The 19,269-nt window shown below is 45.0% G+C and overlaps 1 protein-coding gene across 2 annotated transcripts in view; it reads left to right on the forward strand.

Moving 5' to 3' along the window:
* Positions 1 to 19,269, forward strand: part of VTI1A (vesicle transport through interaction with t-SNAREs 1A) — a 1,126,058-nt gene that overhangs the window by 88,446 nt on the left and 1,018,343 nt on the right. The window lies entirely within an intron of this gene.

The following is a 19,269-nucleotide window of genomic DNA, read 5'->3' on the forward strand; positions in this document are numbered from 1 at the left end:
TATTTAGTTGAAATTGCACTTAGATAGCGCTTACTGCCCCTGACCAGGGGTTCAAGCTTTCTAGCAGGCGTGCCAACCACCATTGTAACATGGAACAAAGATGCATAAATAAGTCTAAAGTTTAACGATCATGTTTTGTAGAAGAGACTTGTGCGTAAAACCGCACCCACTGTTTTCAAGGACATATGTGCTAAATATGGAGACAGACTTCTTAAGACTGATTGGTCGACGATGAGTGATGGAGCAGCTTGCCTCTGGGCCTTGACTTTATCATGCCTTCTTTGTGCCGAAGTGCACAAGTGTTTGAATTGTTCATCACAGTAGCTTTATGTATTGTGGTGGATTTATTTTTTGATTTTCCTGAATTTTTATTTTTTATTTTTATAGTAAAACAAGTCAAGTACAATAGTCCGGTCTAGCAGGTCCGGATATTCATTAGGGTGAAATCAAAGTACAAAGCATCATGGATATACCAGTAGCGAAACATATACCTGCGTTGACACATTAACAAATATCTAGAAAATATTGCACTCTGCTCTCTTGTGCCAGTAATCATTTCCACTGTCGTCCGTGGGTTATCATGTTTTCATCTTAACATACACAGATCAAAAACATATTCCCTGTGGGCACATCCGACACAAACATTCAATCCAGGTACTCCATCATCTCGTTGTCTTCTGCTGACCGACCCCCTCCCTTAGCCAGGCTCTTGCAGGCCGGGCTCCAAGATTTGGGATCTGGGAGGGCCATGAAGAAGCATGGATGGGCCAAGGAGTTAGCGAGAGGCTAAACACCAACGAAGGACTGTGAAAGGTCTGTTGTTTCAGACACTGACAACAGCTGTCCAATTATGACATGTCTGAAAAGCAAACTTGCATATGTTTCATAATGTTCGGTCTAATGAATAAGACCATTGGCCGTGCTCTGTATCCAGCACCCACTGTGTATTGTGTGCAGGAGTACTGGACACTGGGCATCGGTGCAGATCCTGCTCCTTGCTTATTGGGAACAGCTGTAGGCCATGCCCAATGTGTACTTCCAGAAAAGTATTTCTGCTCAGTGATTTTTAGGCACAGCCATGATCCGAGCTACCACAGAGAGTTGTACGTTTGGGTGAAGCTTTGGTACCACAGCTAACCATAAATGAAAGTCTATGGGGCAGATGTATCAAGCATTTTTGCGTTTGCAAACGGGCAGGTTCTCAGAATCTTCCTGTTTGCGGACGCAAACATTGCTGTTCCAATGCAGCAAACCTAATTTTGCGATTCGGTAGCCTGTTACCAATCGCAAAATAGGTTTGCGATTCGGTATTAGGAAGGGGCATGTTTAGGGCGTCCCTTCCTAATACCGAATCGCATGGGTATGTATGAATGTTTTGTGACCACAATTGCGGTCGCAAAACATTCGAATTTTACCACCTACTTCAAGTAGGTGGTAACGGGAAGGTGTCTCCAAGGGAGACCTTCCCCTTTGTGAATGTTTGTAAAACCATTTTTAAGACCAGGCAGTGGCCCCATGGACCACTGCCTGCTCTTAAAAAATGAAAAGAAAACTTTTCATTTTTCGTTTTGTAAAGCATCTCGTTTTCCTTTAAGGAAAACGGGCTGCTTTACAAAACAAAAAGATTGCTTTATTGAAAAACAGTCACAGACATGGTGGTCTGCTGATCTCAGCTGACCACCAACCCTGTGATTTTTACGATTCCTCAGGGGTCGGAAATTGCGAGCTATCTCATTAATATTCATGAGGTAGATCATTTGCGACCCCCAGAAATCGCAAAAGGTGTACTATACATCTTCATACATTGCATTTTGTGACTTCCTAATTGCGAATCCTTGTGATTCGCAATTAGGGAATCACAAAATGCTATCTATATACATTATAAATAAATAAATAAATCTGGCCTTATGTGTTTAGGTTCTGGATTATAATTATAATAGTCTTTCAGCAGTGGTTTCGACTCTGATCTTTCACAGGCACAATGAATAAGAATCCTATATTGGTAATAGGGAACTATGATTGTGCAAATTATAACCTTTTCTCGCTTAGGTTTGCATCAGTTCTGTCCTATTTCTTACAGTTGGAAGTTTTTATCGGACATCTGATTGCACGGATGTTGGTTACCCTGCTCTTTCTTAGGGGCTTAAACTCTGAGGGGAAATGCAATAGCCGCTGTCAGGTTATCCTCATTCTGCACTTCCCATGGTGCTGGAAGTTGTCATGGTAGTTCCAGCATTGGTGAAGGGAACACGTTTGAGCTAGTTGGCGCCCGTTAGTCGTGGCTGGCATGCTGCATCCCTGAGGAAGGATCTGGCAGCGGCAGCATCGCAGACGCTGCAATGCAAGCTCCTTTTTTTGCAGTTTATTTATATTTCAACACTTCGCCAGATTTGTACTTTTCAAGTGAGCACTTCACAAAGCTTTAAAAATATATATATGAAAAGTGTGCTAATAAACAAAGATGGAAAGAATACATGTTCTGATGTGACCGTTCTGTAAGGTGCACTACATAACTCTATTTATACCTGTCCTTCAATTTAGTCAAAGCTTTCAGAAAGAGGTAAAACTACAGGCAGTGCTCACTACATTACTAAAGAATATATCTCAAAGGTACTAAAGCACACCAGTTCAGTTGCTTGAAAAAGAAGCCATCTAGTGCTAAACAAAATCCTTCGCTATTTCAGAATGATCGCCGATATTGTACTGCATCACTCCTTTCATTTTTGAGGCAAAGTATAGTTCAATTATTTTCTTGTTTTAAAAGGGCACTTAAATGTGTTTCAAGACTTTTTTAGACCTGCTATATTTTGTGTTTTGTAGTGTACATAAATAGTAATCTTTTTATGTATGGATTGCTAAAGCATATTTTACTGTTTTCTAGCAATGTAAATAGCAAGTGCTAGTATTAGTCCGTTCAGTGACAACAATATTATCAACATCAGAAGAAAGCTCATTTTAAAGTAAATTGTGGTAATCGCTGGTCAAAATTGCCATTTTCTGAAGAAATATATTGACGGGGTTAGGGGCTCCCGCACTAGGGGATTTTTAGAAATATGAAAGGTCAAAGCAGCATATTAAAGCAATGTGCGCAAATAAAATTGATTAAAAAAAATAAGTAAAATATTGTATAGTTAACACTAGGAAGACTCCCCTAAGGAAATTGGAATGAACCGGTAAATAGTGTAGTTGAATGCATGCATGTCCAAAAATGTAAACTCCGTTTTACACGGGAGTTATAGTGTCTCTCCAAGGGTAACTTGAAAGACGATGCAAGGCGATGGTGTGCTTAAAACCAATTGGATCGGTAACAGTGATGGAATCTGGTGGGGTGTGCTAAAATAGCAGAAAATGAAATATTTTAAAATGTACCTAGAAATAATAACATTTTATTACAGTTTGTCCATGAAAGGACTGAAAGGCAAGATTAATTCATATGCAGAGGAAAAACATAAATTGAGGTATTTGCTGATACGTAAGTGACTCTGTCACACCGCCTGTAATGAAACCTCACTATTCATTCATGATCAGTAGTGAGTGCACAGATCAAACTTGCTGCTCCTACAGTGCTCCATCCTCAAATAAAGGAAGCCTGGAGTAGGTTGCCCCAAAGTGCAAAAATGCACTTTTGTCTCAGAGCTGCAGAGAGCCCCACCCTTTGTGACCGGTTTAACAGTGAGTACCCTGCAAGGGTGACCGCAGCTGTTGTTCACGGCCTCAACAGCTAACAGAATCGGATTTCCTGAGCATGAACCCATGGTGGTGAGGCCTTTTGTAACCGGGACCAAAGGTGGCTGGCCAGCTGCATCCATCGTGTTAGTCTTCGAGACTAGGAACAACCCTCGAGGCTCTGTTGAAGATTTGCTAACCTTCCTTCCTGGTGATCATGCTGACTGCATACAAGTCAACTCTAATGCGCTCTCCAATAATGGCATTAGTTGTCCGACGGCAGGGAGAGTGCAGATCTTCACGCATGCATGAAACAAAAAAACTCGACGGAGACCCTTCAGTTTGTGATTGGCCACCCGTAAGGGCCAGGGGACACGTTTGGGAGAGCCTGGCACACCTGGTACTCCCTTTAGAATCGGGCCTGTTCTCTTGGCGTGTGTTGAGACCTACGTAGGGGACCGTACATGTCATACAGGCAGTGGAACATGGGAACACACGCCATGTGCCCTATGTGTGGTTTTTTCAATATTATAGCAGTTTTAAATGTACACGTGTAACCTTTGTCTCGTTAGTGCGTCGAATTAAAATAAACTATACGTAATGTTATTTTTCACTTGGCTTGAATGATTGTATACAACATACGTGGTCTACAGTTTAGCTCGAAATTACTCTAATACAAAAACTATACAGCTCTTTCAAAGGTTGGGGTATGCCGCCATCTTGTGGCCAAGTATGAAGTTGCAGATTTTTATGCTGTTACATTTTATTTTAACTTGATATGACTAAACATTTGTCTGATTGTCCCATACTTGCAGAACAAAGTGTATACCTCAACTATGGAACGTTATATGAACTCATTGACTGCATATTTCGGTTCTGGTCTTGAAACTACTTTAAGATTCATTGTGTAAAATTAGAGCTGAGAGAGCAGTGCCACCGATCAGGTTTGAATCTAAGAGCCTATGCACGGTCAGCACCATTAAAATGTTTGTAATGTAAATAGTACAAAACACATCATGTAAAATATAATTAAAGTATCTCTAAAATTAAAAAAGTGATATTTCTTTAACCATTCCATTTTCAAGCTTTATTTCGATCTTATAGACCATAAAAGCAAGTACAGAAAATACATACGAACACTAGATTTAGGCAATAAAAACATCAATGGACATTACAAGATATAGCCATATACGGTGAATTGGACACAGTTCATAACAGTTAAGAAGATATATTAAAACATTAAAAAAAAAATTAAACATTGACTACATTTCTTAGTAAGATCAAGACAATAGGAAATGGCAAAGGATCAATTATCATATGCAGGGGGAAATTAAAAACTTGCGACGCCTGTGCCACATAGAGTTAAGGAACCGACACACGGCAAAAACAATCGAAGGATGAGTGTCGGTTCTCAAGACTCTAAAAGCCTCCCATGACTGTCTGAACCCCAGGTTCCTGCAGATTGGTAGGAGCCAGTACCTCCTGGGTACATCATATTCTGGACAAAAGAAGAAAACGTGGATGGGAGTCTCTTCTTGGCTATTGCAGGCAGGACAACAAACAAGGGAAGCTTTGGACCAGTTCTTTATAAATGCGTTAACCGGCAAGCAACCCATTCTAAATTGAACATAAAGTTTCCTTGCCCTAAACGGTTGTACATCATCAAGGAAGAGCTCAAATGAATGCTTGTCTTTAAAGTTAAACAAGTCAGAGGTTAAGCGACCTAGTTTTGTGCTCCCTTGGGTTTCGGCATATCTGAACTGTCTATAGGTTTTAACTAGATTGAGCCGTGATATTATCAGGGACACTTCCTCAGGGTGGGTCCATAAGTCTGATCGACCTAGTCTACGACACAGATCTTTTATGTGTATGAACCAGGGTAGCTTTCCCACCCCTGGGAGCCCCATGATCACTTTGAGTTCCGACTGATAGGCTGTTAGCTCGGGGGTCGCCCATAGCCTATGCCAGAAGGTCAGGTGTCTCAATCCAATCTCATCATCAATGGGTCTTATCCCAAGGTCCATACGTAAGGGGATGAGGGGGTGTTCTTTAACACGAGGAAGTGCTTCACCTTAGTACAATGATTATTATATCACTGCATGGGGCGACATTTATTGAAAGTGATACTTTTTTAACATGAACTATTTATGGTCTCCCTCCTGGAAGCAATGCCATTATTGAACCAAGAGACAAGTTTTCTTACGCACCCTTTACTTGGCCTACATTCTTATTATACCAAGAGCAACATTATAGTCCATTAAAGCACAAGAAGGTTTTGTACACTGCACTTCCTGAACTAATGTATTTGAAAGTGCTCTTATATGTGATATTCACTTAGGATCACTTTCTTTCTCCTGTTTTAAATCAAAGGTTAATGTTTTATCCTTAATTCTTGGTGCATGATGTTGCGGTGTTGGTTGCCTGTTTTGAGCTCCAAGCTCCTCAGTTTGAGCTCGAGCCTTCATTGGCTCTCACTCCTTGTGTAAAATGCAAAAAATATATCTCAGGCAGGCTGTGGAAGATCTGAACATATGGTCTGAATTAGAGTTTGTGGGGCGGGCACTGTGTGCTGGGTATCCCGTCCACCTTATTACAAGTTCATTTTTACCTAATGCATTTGTAATAAGGCAGATGGGATATCATTTACGTTTGTGACAAAGTACCTGTCCGTTTGGTTTTAAATCACGCACTTAGTCCTGGCTTTGTTCTGAATCTTACGCCGGGTACCGGTCTATGTCTCATGCATAGTTTTGGTGCACTATATACTGGGAGTATCTTGGGAGGTGGACATCATACCACTTGCAAATAATGAGTCTGTAATAAATTATGAGCTTATTAATGGTTTTATACTCTGAGGAAAATGTTCCATGTTTGTGCAAAAATCAATTAAACCTTTTCGAAAAAATAGTATGTCTGAACGAGAAGTCAATACAACCATGCCCAAAAAGCCTTTCCACTCCTATGAAATAGCAGCATGTGACTTCTTTTACCTACCCCTTTTACTTCAAGTCTGGCGTTTCATCTTTCACAAACCTTTGTAGAATTTTTTAAGGCAGTCACTGTTAATGATAGTTCTAGGTCATAGGCCGCTGTGATAATCAGGGCACAAGTCCTAAAAAAAGAAGTGGGGGGAAGCTCCAAGTTAGGTGGTGTCACCGGAAGTGACATCACTCGGCTTAGGAGGTCGAATACAGACTCATCTTGGTGATGAATGGCTGGAGGAGAGAGAGGAGAGGTGAGACTTCCTCCAATTGGTCGTAAACATGTTAACAGATCCAGAATAAACACGGTGGCTTGGCTTGCGATTCTGTAACAGAGTCTAGGCCAGACTTCGGTAGCTGCAGGGCTCATGTCCCCGCCGTGTGTACTGGGACCCAAGCGATCGGCACTGCTGCACCACTAAAGGGTAGAAGGCATTTCCGACAACTCGCCAGTATCTCAAAGCACAGTCCAGCTTTTGGACAGGGGGGACGGCGTCCACATGGCAAAAACCCGGTAAAATAAGTGGGGTGACGCCGTCCACCCGCGTGGTACCCTGGCTCGAGTCCTGGTGATAATAGTCAAAATAGCACTCCATCAAGGGGTAATCATGAATCGCATGATAATCAAGAATATTGAATGGTCCTACATGTGAAGTTCTGGAATACTTTCACGGCATAATATTTATTTTATTTTAAAAAAACATGTTTAATGCTTTGTTAATATGCTTCTCTGCAGGCTACCTTGATAGATTTGTAACGCAATTCCAATTAAAAAGATCACTTTAGTAAAATTAAGAATCTGGAAATCCCTTTCATGAAACATTTTAAAGCGAAAAATGGATCAAAAAGGGGACTAGACACATAGGGGTTCCATAAAGCTGAAAGTTAACATTGATCATGTATGAAAGCCAGCTACATCTCTGTTCCATGTTGTGTTGCATTGATAGTTGCTTAAGTTAGTAACTTCGGTATCATGACCCTGCTTGTAATACCTTCTAAATTTTGTGTGGGAGGATGGTGGGTTGTTTGTCTGCCATGAAGAGTCCTGTGAGTGAGAACTGTGATTGTATTAGGTTTTCCTTCTCCATCATATGATCTTTATTGATAAACCTACACTTACTGTACTAAGCCAGTCTGTGTTAGAGATGCGGGATGAACATCAAAATGGGAACTTTGTGGAAGATCGTGTGGGTTAATTGAAAAGATCTGAAAAGTGGCTTGACCATCCTAGATCTAATCTCTTCAGCCCAAATGCTAGCAAACGTTTGAAAGGGTCTCTGGTTTGCTACATTGCAAATATGTAGGACATTTCTTAGTAAAGCATGTAGAGTGGCTTTTAGGCTCATTGGAAGCGCCCTGGTGTAACAGAGCCTTACGAGATACTATCTATATAGAACTGGGCTATTTTAACGTAGCTAAATCCAGGAATATAGGATCTATCTGCTGGAGGGGTGGCGTTTTGAAAAACGACAGTAGGATTTGGAAATAATAATATGAAAGTCAGAGGCACTTTGGGTAAGAAGGCTGAAGTCATCCTCCAGACTACACTATCCAGGCATGATGCTTTTCAGAGCATCATGCCTGGATTTCTTACTCTGCGAGCAAGAGTAAACACAACTAGTGCCTTACACTTCAGATGTTGAAGATATATATATATATATATATAAATATATATGTTCAAAAGTTGATCCCGTAGCTTTTTTAAGGTTTGCACAGAGTGCCAGTGGAGACGTGGGCCTCCTGCCTGAACCGGAGTATGCTCTTAAAACACAACACGAAATGCTTTATCACTCAGATGGTTACAAATAAAACAGTGGGATCTAATTTCTGGAAGATCGACCTTGCTGGAGCTGTAGACAACTCTCCCTGAGTGACAGTGGGGAAGACCACTGAAGCCAGCTGATGTGCGCTCACCACTGCTAAAGGTTCTGCTGTGGGGAATCAGGGATTGGGAAGGGAAATATCACGCCTCATCATTGTACAATAAACATTCAGAGCCGCTTAGAGGGGAAATGGAGACAGAAGGTTCTCCGGGTAGGTCATTACTCTGGTCCTTTACTGAGCTAAATAAAACTCAACAATAAGTACATAAATAAATACAAAAATCAATACATACGATCAAAGAAAAAACGTGTGCCCCTGGTAGTTTATCATGCATTGTTTTCCGTCATGAACTGTAACATAACTTGTGTCCAATTACTGAGTTAATTGATCGGACGCACCATAAATCCCAAAGATATTTAAGATTTGGTTTGACACACAGACACCTAACATAAATAAATAAATAAGGAACTTGACTGAAAAACCCTGACCATCTACACCCTGTAGGTAGGTAGTAGGTGGCCACCACTAAGATTCACTTTTAAAATAGGTAGCCTACGACCCAATACTCAAGTGAAAAAGTCATGGTCTGGTCCTGTTGCTCCAGTGGAATATTAATTATTTGTGATATGAAACCTCGCGCGTCCTATTGGTGTCAGACTTCATCATTGAGTCGCACCCTGGGCCCTCTAAACCAGGGTGGGCTCAACTGTTTTTCACAGAGCACTTAGGATAATGATCTAATCCTGTCGAGGAGATTATAGCTTAAAATAACTAGTTATTTCTGCATTTTGTGTACTGGTATGGTTAAACATTGCTTAAAATGTGGGTCTGTTCGGGGTATCCTTGTGCCCTTGAGCTAAGGTCGACATGTTCCACCCCTTTTTCACTGCCCTCGCAAATGGCGAAGGCGGTGTGCTTTACCATATGGAGTGAGATGACAAAAATATGTTTTTATTAGGATTTTGGACTAGGTCTTCAGGCTGGAAGAATGGAGGTGCTTAAAACAGGAAGAACACATTAAACCTGAGTTTTTTCTCCAGAGATCATCGTTTGAAAAGGAAACTCTTAGAAAAGAGTTATAAGGTGGAGAAAGCAAAAAATAAGGTTTAAAAATCTTCCAACTTTGACTTGAATTCTCTAAAAAAAAAAATAAAGCTGTTCCTCTTGCCAGGTCAAATGGTGGCAGCCACTAAGGCACTAATTGTCTTCAGAGTAGAATGTGGCAGTACCATTGTGGTGGGTCCACCTTTCACTGTACAAATCTCATTAAAAACGAAACTCCACTCGAGCACAATTGATACCTGAGAAGTTGCCCAATTAAATGTTCCCGATATTTAGGAAGGGAGTTACATTTGCTTCTGCTGGAGGCCCAGATAAAACGTAAAATTGTCTGTTTCATCTGTTTACACCTAAGAAGATCGAGCTACCCAGCGGATCTAGTGGTGGACCCGGCGCTTCATGGAGTAAGAATTCGCTACAACAGGAAACAACAAAATTCTGATTGACTCGAGTACTGTTGCAGGACATTTAATAGCGGCTCTGTACCCATTGGAACTTTCGAACCAAGAGCTTTCAGAAAAGGTCTTGCCAATTAAAAAATATTTCTTTGGCAGAACTGTCACTGTTGCAGTCGTGTTTTCTTGCCTGTGCTAACTATACTTGTACTTGTCTCGGGCACTTTCAGCCTCTCTTTCACATCTTTGCACCAGAGACAAGAAAGTGGTGATTAACCTGCTCAGCAGAAAGGTTTACATTCTTCTTAACAAAGCAAAGGTCTTATTATCTCGGACTCTGGCATCTTTTACTCCCCTTGTTTTACAAAGGCATGTCATCCCGTATTTGGTATATTATGTATTTGTGCCTTGCCTTTTCTTAGAGATCTCACTCATTTTATGGTCTACTATGGATCTCCTTGGTCTGAGAGTTTTTGGCTTGCAGGCAATTTTTCTTTTTGTTTTAATAAACTGTTTCAGACTTTGAGTGGTGTTTGTGTGCCGATTTTCTTTGCCAGTTCAATGATCCACATTTTCAAATTATACTTGGGATAATAGTTAAAGAAGTAAAAATTTGACAAGGATAGCCAATAGATATGGCCACTCTATGGTATCAAAGGCCATGGAGGCGTCTAGTGACATTATCACCGCAGGCTCGTCGACAGTATTCGCTCTCCCAGGATTCAGTGGACCCTGCGCAGGTTAAAGGCCGTGTTGCGGTGGGGCATAAAGCCCGACTGATCCGGGTGGATCAAAGTCGTTATCACCCGGGCCAGTCGTGTGGCAAGGAGTTTGGCAAGGATCTTGGGCTCCGCATTCAGGAGGGAGATCGGTCTGTAGGAGGTGCATTTGTTTCTGGGTTTCCCCTCCTTGGGAATAACGACAAGGGAGGCCAGCCTCTGATCGGGAGGAAGAATACCCACACGTCTACTCTCTTCAAACATGGACCGGAGGAACGGGGCGAGGCCATCGGGACACAGCATGTATAGCTCGATGGCAGGCCATTTGGCCCAAGCGCCTTCCCCGAACGTAAGCTGATAATTGCCTGGGCTATTTCATCGTTACTTATGCCGCTGTCAAGGAATTTAGCGTCTTCCTCAGAGAGAGTGGGCAGATGGATATCCCGAAGGAGAACCATAGAGTCCTCCTCAAGGAACTGGGAACCAGATTGATAGATTCTGTCACAGTGTGCAGTAATTTCACGGACAATGTCCATGAGATCGGTGTAAACTCCACCCTCATCGTCAACCAATTCCGGAACCATCTTGTTAACTCGTTCCTTCCTGTCCAGCCAGGCCAGGAGTTTCCCAGCCTTGTCACCCCACTCATATATCCTCCCATCTCTCTCGCTCCCCCAACACTTAGACCTATCAGTAGCAATACTTTTATATTTCTTTCTCTTGAGCTGCAGGAGGTGAAGTTTCTGGGTCCAGTTCCCCGGCAGGTTTGTCCTCAAGGGAGAGAATGTCTTTCTCAATGACCTCAAGGTCTTTTTGTTTTTAGTTTTTAACTCCAGCAATTAGCGAGAGAGCTTGTCCCCTAATCGCGGACTTAAACGCCTCCCATAAAGTAAGGGGGGAGTCAACTGAGTCCTGGTTCTCCTGAAAGTAGAGGTTGATCGCGAGCAGAAGACCCTTGCGAACCACGGGGCTACGGTGAAACCATGGGTTTATGGGCGCAATCATGCCCACACGAGTGTCTCCCAGGACCAGAGTCCACACTGGGGAGTGATCCGAGATTTCCTGAGCTAGATGTCGGATCTCACGGATATGTGCGGCTTGTGCTACAGGAGTTATGAGATAATCGATGCGAGAGAAGCTGGGATGTGCTCCTGAGAAGAATGTGTACTGGATGTCGCTATGGTGGAGCGTTCGCCAAACATCAGAGAGGCCAAAAGACTAAAAAAAAAAGGCCGGAAGCCAACGATGTCAGGGGTCAATGTCGTGGGGGGGGGGGGTTGGCGATCAAGGGAACCAGAGCAAACTGCGTTGAAATCACCTCCCACCAGTAGGAGACCATCGGGCAGGGAAAGCAACTGGGCTCCCAGGTCAGCGAAGGTTTGCGACTGCAGGCCCGGTGGTACATATATCGACTTCAAGGTGAGCGTGTTACCCTCCCACTGGCCCGTCACCATGGCGTATCTGCCCCATTCATCGGCTCGTGCTGTTTGTACATGAAAAGGAAAAGCGTTTTTGACAAGGATTCCCACCCCCCTGGATCCAAAAGTAAAACTAGAATGAACCATAAGCTTGTACCCCCACCAGTTTAGCGTCCTACAGGAGTTACCCACAAGGTGCGTCTCTTGAAGGAAAACAACATCCGGGTAGTGGCGTTTAAGATACTAGAGGAATAAGGTGCGCTTTACCCTGTCCCCAAGCCCGTTGACGTTCCAACTCATCAAGGTGAGGCTCCTATCCCACTGTGTATCCATATGTAGTGTCAGGTGCAGACTTGCCTTCGAAGGCCATCATAATTAGTGCTGCTGAACGAACTAGAACAAACACACCCCCACCCACCCCCAACTCCACAATGGGCCTAAAACTACCCATGAGATAACTTGCAGAGTGCCTGTTGCCCAACCCTAAAGAACTAAGTGTCTAAACGCGGGGAGAGAGGAAGGTGCTCCATCCCCCCGCCCAACCACAATTGTCAATGTCAAACAATATCAAACCCCGCATGGGATAGCCTCCCATGTCTCTTGGTACGAAAGGTGAGCCAATAAGATGTAAACAGTCACTGTACCTCTTATCCCTCTGGGCCACCCCAGGAGGCCGGCCCAAAGCTGTTCCAGATCCGTTCTAGGACACAATATATGTTTGAAATAACACAAGTAAGTCAGTATGAATTCCCACCAGAGCAAGCTCAGTGGGAGTTGTGTTCAGTCACATCTCTCCAGCCGTCCAACCAATCTGCCACATCTTCAGGACGATCGAAAAACCATGGTTTGCCATCCACCTCAACCCGCAACCTATCCAGGAAGAGCATGGCGTATTTGAGGCCCTTATCTCGGAGTTTCTTTTTGACGGCGATGAAGGATCTTCTCTGTTTCTGGACGGCCTGAGTGAAATCCGGGAAGATGGAAATGACTGCATCTCTATTTGAGAGGGGGAGCTTCCCTGGCACACTGAAGAATGATGTCCCGGTCGCGGAAATTAAGCAGCCTAGCCAAGAGGGGTCGGGGAGCCCAGGCCTCGGACGTCACCCGGAGACCCTATGTGCTCGTTCCAACACAAAGAACTTGGACAGTCCCTTAGGGCAAAGATGTTTAAGTATCAGTTCCTCGACAAAGAGGTCAGGCGACTGCCCTTCCGCCCTCTCCGGCACCCCAATAATTCGAACATTGTTCGCCCGGAGTGCCCCTCTTAGTCATCCAGCTTGTCCTCCGCGTATTTCCGGAAGGATTGCAGGTTATGGAGTTCTGTTTGAATCTGCAAGACGTCCTTGACAAGGCTGGACATGGTCACTTGGAGCTGCTGGACCTTCTCCCTCCTTTTTGCAAGGTCTGGCCTGATGAGGGTAATTTCCACTGCTATTGCATCCGTTCTCTGTTCCATCGAGGTGCGAACCCCAGCTATCACCTCCATAACATCTTTCAAGGAAAGTCCGGGGTGACCATTTTCTGCATCACCTGTCTGCTCATCTCGGGAGGAGGCCGCAGGAACAGTCGCTTTGGAGAAGGTGTATTTATCAAGTCTGCTTTGCTGTGACTGCTTGGTGCCCTTCCCACTCATATTTACTCCGTGTCCGCCGCTCCGCAGCCATAAGTCTGTGCGCGGGACACACCGGTCACGTCTCAGACCCTCAGGTTGGATCCGGTCTGCGGACTCTCCAAGTCTGCTGCAGCACCAGCATGGACCATGCAAGTCTTGGCCCCTCCCCACCACACCCTAACTGGTGCAGTGACCTTCGTGAACAGGTAAGAAAGGGGGAGGAGGGGGGCCAATGCCAAACCCACGGATACCAGTGTGTTAGGCCTAGTAACGAAGTTCCAGACTCCGGTCACCTTCCCTTGTCCCCACGGTCTGCATACTGGGACCAAGTCCAAGACAGCTGGGCTCCAAGGTTGCTAGGCTCAAGAAGTGCACAGCCGTCCGCGTGCGCAACAGCCGGGTCCCAGCCTCCTCCTCTTCCAAAGGCTGTGTCTTGTTGTAAGCCCCTCACCGCAGCACCACAGGGTCACCAGTTAGGACACAATACTACTCCCGGGGCAACATCAGCCTGTAATGAGGCAATCGCGCTTCTCAATATGTCACAACAGGGGTTTAGGCAAACGTGGGTGGGCTGGGGGAGGGGGCACTCGGTGGTCCAGCAGCCCCAAAATCTCCCCTGGGGCAGGCCTCAATCCCCAGCTCAGCGTAGTTCCAGTGCCGCCCGCAGTCCCGAGTCACACCAGTTCAGCTTGCACCAGCGGGCGCCCGATCAGCGCTACTAGGGGCCTCAAAAGCACGGGGGCGTCCCACTCACCTCAGAGACTGGCATGGATGAATGGGCCATGTGGGGGGGGACACCCAATGACTCCACCACTCCCAGCATCGTCGTGGGGGAGGGGGCTGCCACCGCAACACCTCCGAATCCGCTCCCCCGAGTTCAGGCCTCGATCCCCGGAGTCTCATACTTCCCTGGCTGCCCACGCTCACATGCCCTGCAGGGTCTCGCTGTCACCACAGGTCCAAGCCCAGAGCTGGGAGCAGGCTGCGGAGACAACAAGGCATCTCATCCGCGAACAGATCAGAGGCGGCCACGGCGAGCTGCAAGGCTGGTTCCGGAGCACTTCTGGAGGCTGTCCCCGCGAGCGGGGTTCGGATAGGTTTGTCAGATGTTGTGGTTTAGGCCTTACGGGACGGAGCTGTTCTCTCACGTGGCCATCTCGCTTCAGCGCGGAGCCACGCCCCCATATGCTTGATTTTTATATAGAAATTCCTTAAGCACCCTGATGTTTTTTTCTTTTAGCTCTAGCAAGTTGAATGCTAGGATCTCTTGCTCGAGATCCTGGGTCTCCTCAAGAAGGCTTTCCATTTTCTCTTTTGCATGTTCTATCAGGATCAACATCAAGCCTTTCAAATCCTCAAAGAGCAACTGTTCCCAGTCTGACATGTGTTTGGGCGAGAGGTCATCAATCGTCAATGCATTTTTTTTAGCACAGTAGAGTCTGGATAGCTCTTGTTTTTGGAGTTTCCAGACGGATGTATTTCTTTTTCATACTCTCCGGTTGTTTTTTTACTTTGTTCCGTGGTGAAGACTTTGTTGCAGAAGCCACGGTAGGGTCTTAAGGGGCTGTAGGCGAGGGTGCCTTTGATGATGGTTTTGCTGTCAATTCTGAGCTGGAAGTTAAGGTGTTCCATGATCGAGGTGTAGTCGTATGTAGCGGTGGTGCAGTGGATGAATTCCTTGTGGGTGATGGCGATGGCACCTCTGTGTTTGTTGATGTGGTCTCGGTGAACCATCTTGTAGCCGGGGGCGTGGCCACAGCGATATTGGTGTGGAGGTGGAGTTGAGCCAGGTCTCAGTGAAGAAGACGGTGAGGGTGTTGCTTCTGTCCCATATCTCAGTCATGTCTTTGCAGAGGGATTGCACCTTGAGCAGGAGGCAGTGGATTTGTCGAGGTGCAGTAGTTATCAGCGTGTTGGTGGCAGTACGGTGCACTGGTGTGCCTGTGCTGTAGGAGGAACGGCAGCGGCAACAGGTGAAGGGTGCTGCTGTTGAGCGAGGAGAGGTGTGGCAGCAGTTTGTTGCAGGGTCTGGAGTTAAGGGCAGTGAGCTTGGCTCTGGAGTACTAGCCGACAGCGGGCGATTCAGGGTTCCTGGCACTGTGTGCGGTCCAGGCGCAGATGGGCGCAGAAGAGCTTGCCTTTGGCGCGCTGGCAGTGAAATATCTGCTATAGTTGCTGTAACCTTGTCCTAGAGCTTCGTACATTCCAGTTTACGATAATGTGTTGAGAAGTTGCATTGAAGGGAGTGGTGAGGCATGTTGGATGTGGTTTTTAGATGGTTTGGAGTGATGTACTGTTGAGCAGTTTAAAGGGGTATTGAATGGTCCACTATGTTTACATATGTTGGTGTGCACAGTATGGAGAGAAATGCTGTAATGTGGTGAAGGTATGGTATACAGCGGTTTGTGGCTGTATGGTGTGCAGTGAAATACAGTAGTACTAGATGGCATGGGAAAGTATGCTTTTATCAAGTGTGTTGTGGTGTAGTGTGGCATGTGATGTGATCAGACACATTGAGATGATACTATGTTATGGTGTGATATGACATGGTTGGTGATATGTTCTAAGCCCCATTAATGGCATAGCCCTGAGGAGAGGTAACCACTGTAAACAGATGTGGGGTGTGGTTTGACGTGATGTGGTAACGGTTTTGTGATGCACTGATGATGAGTAGTTTTCTGTGACATGATTTGGGACAATAAGCAATACATTGGGCACGAAGGCAAGTGGATTGTATAGATGTGGTAGGGTGTTCATAGTAGTGTGAGTTTATGGGTCTGGAATGCTGTGATTTGATACTTTATGGTGAATTGAGATATATATGTGTTGGAAGGTGGTGTTGTATTGTGTTCTGTGATATGCCTGTGGTGAGATTTGGTGTTGAGTGGGAGGTAGATGCACTCTTTAGTGGGGTTTCATTTGTTGAGTGGAGGTTTCACATTGGAGGTGTTTCCTTGTGGGATTTGGCCTTTCAGTCAAACATTTTAATTTTTTGACCATAAACCTAACTTGTGAGTACTGCTATAGGGGTGTCTCCGATGTTGACTTGGATGGAATTGGTTGGGAGACCAAGGCAGTGCTGCCAACAAACTAAACATTGTCTGCTGTGGCAGTATTGCCTGCTTTACAGGCAGATGTGGGTGCTAGGCTCTGCACTTTCTTACAGTGTGTATGGGCATGTGTCACGGTCTCCTTAGAAGAGCGTTTTTTCATTTTTCCGTTCTCGTTGGAGGGTTTGTTTCCCAAAGCAAGTACTTTACTAATCCGCATTACTCAGACTTCTTTATTGCAATCTTCTTGTTCTTGAGTTCCATTGTTTTCTTCTTTCTCTTTTTCTTTCTAAATGTCTCCAGACCTGTGTGGAACTGTCTTTGTTTGTAGTGTTTTTCTAGTTGGTGTTAGTGTCAGTCTCCCCTTCACCATGTCTCCCTGTCCATGAGGCTCAATGACTTGTGGGCAAATGTATGACAACGCATGCTATTATGAAGCATGCCGTTACCACGAATGTGTATGCATACACACACCCACACGTATATATTTATTCAATGAAATAACCAAATGTTGAGGATAAGTTATAGTTAGTTAAAAATATATTAACCATTTGTATGCAAAATCAACTTAAACTATACAAACGTTAGGAATCCTAAAATTATAGTTATTACTTTGTTATAATTTTCCAAAAACATTCTACGACTCTCCCACCTCCGTACACAGTGTTGTGAACTCACTAGGAAGACTACATGAACTATAACTTGCCCCTCTACCATGCACAGTGTTCTCATAAATGATGTCATGAGTGTTATGAAAGCTATGATGTACCGTGTTATAACTCATATATTATTAAAGTTATTAATTTTGTATGTGGAAGGTGCAAATTATAGTTTATGTAGTCTGAGTGGAGCAGTGTGACGTAGAGTGCAGCGGCGTGTCGTAGAGTGGAGTGGCGTGTAATACAGTGGCATTTATTGAGGGGCACAGAGTGTTGTAGACTGAAGTGTCATAGAGTGTAGCGGCATGTCATATAGAGTGACATGTCGTAGGGTGTCCCAAAGGAGAAGGGCATAGGAGGATTTGGATTGTCGTGGAGTGGCGTGGCGTGTCGTAGAGTGGAGGGGCATAGAGTGGAGTAGAATGTTGTGGAGTGGCCTGTCTTAAACCATAGGGGCATGTAGTGACATGTCTTAGTGTGGAGTGGCATTTCGTAAAGTTTAGCGGTGTGCTATGGAGTGGAGTGACATTTCATACAGTGGAGTAGAGTTGCTTAGAGTAGAGGGGCATACAGTGGAGTACAGTATTGTAGAGTGGAGTGGCGTGTCATAAAGTGGTATTTCATTGAGCGTCTTAGAGTAGAAGAGCATAGAGGGGAGTGGCATGTCGTAGAATGCTGTGGTGTGTCAAGAGTGTAGCAGCATGTCCTGGTGTGGAGTGGCGTGTCATACAGTGTAGTAGAGTGGAGCGGCATAGAGTGGAGTACAGTATTGTAGATTGGAGTGGCGTGTCATAGAGTGGCATTTCATAGAGCATCTTAGAGTGGCACAGCATTGAGTGGAGTGTCATGTCGTAGAATGGAGTGGTGTGTCAAAGTCTTGCGATATGTGCTAGAGTGGAGCAGCGTGTCGTACAGTCTAGTAGAGTGAAGGAATATAGAGTGGACCATAGTATTGTGGAGTGGCATGTTGCAGAGTGAAGTGGCATATCATAGCGTGTCTTGGAGTGGAAAGGCCTAGAGTGTAGTGCCATACAGTGGAGCAGCATGTGGTACAATGGAGTGGCATGTTGTAGTGTGGTTTTACAGTGGAATAGAGTTAGGTGGAGTGGAGTGGAGTGGAGTGGCTTTTCGCATTGTGTTGTGGAGTGGCATGTTGAAGAATGGAATCGCATGTTGTGAAGTGTCCTGGAGAAGCGTGTTGTAGTGGAGTTCAGTGCTTAGAGTGGAGGGGCATAGAGTTGAGTGCCGTGGCATGTCGTAGAGTGGAGTGCATGTCATAGAGTGGAGTGGCCTATCAAGAGTCTAGCGGTGTGTCATAGAATGGAGTGGGATGGCTTGTCTTACAGTGGAGCAGAGGGGCATAAAGTGGAGCACAGTATTGTAGAGTGGAGTGGCATAGAGTGGAGCGGCATGTGGTACCGTGGAGTGTGGTGGAGTGAGGTGGCGTGTCAGAGTGTATTTGCATGTTGTGGAGTGGCTTGGGGTAGAGTGACATAGAGTATTGTACACTGGAGTGGCGGAGAGTGGAGTGGAGTGGAGTGGCGTGTCATGGAGTGTCATAGACAGGAGTAGAGTGGTTTTCAGTAGAAGGGCATAGAGTGGAGAAGAGTGTTTTACACTGGAGTGGGGAAGAGTGGAGTGCCATAGAGTTGTGTGCCGTAGAGTGTGTTAGAGTGGAGTGGCGTATAGTGGGGTGGCATTTCGTTCATTGAAGTGTTGTGGAGCAGTGGAATGGCATGTGGTATAGTGGCATGTCATAGTGCATGCATTATGGTGAGGTAGGTAATTTAGTAGTGATGCTAGATTGCGGTATGGTGAATTGTGTTGTGATGTGTAGTGGTGTTTTGTGGTACGGGAAAACGATTAATTGTTTTCATGTGATATTT

Source organism: Lissotriton helveticus, chromosome 5_1 (genome assembly GCF_964261635.1).
Source record: "Lissotriton helveticus chromosome 5_1, aLisHel1.1, whole genome shotgun sequence".
Lineage (NCBI taxonomy): Eukaryota > Metazoa > Chordata > Amphibia > Caudata > Salamandridae > Lissotriton > Lissotriton helveticus.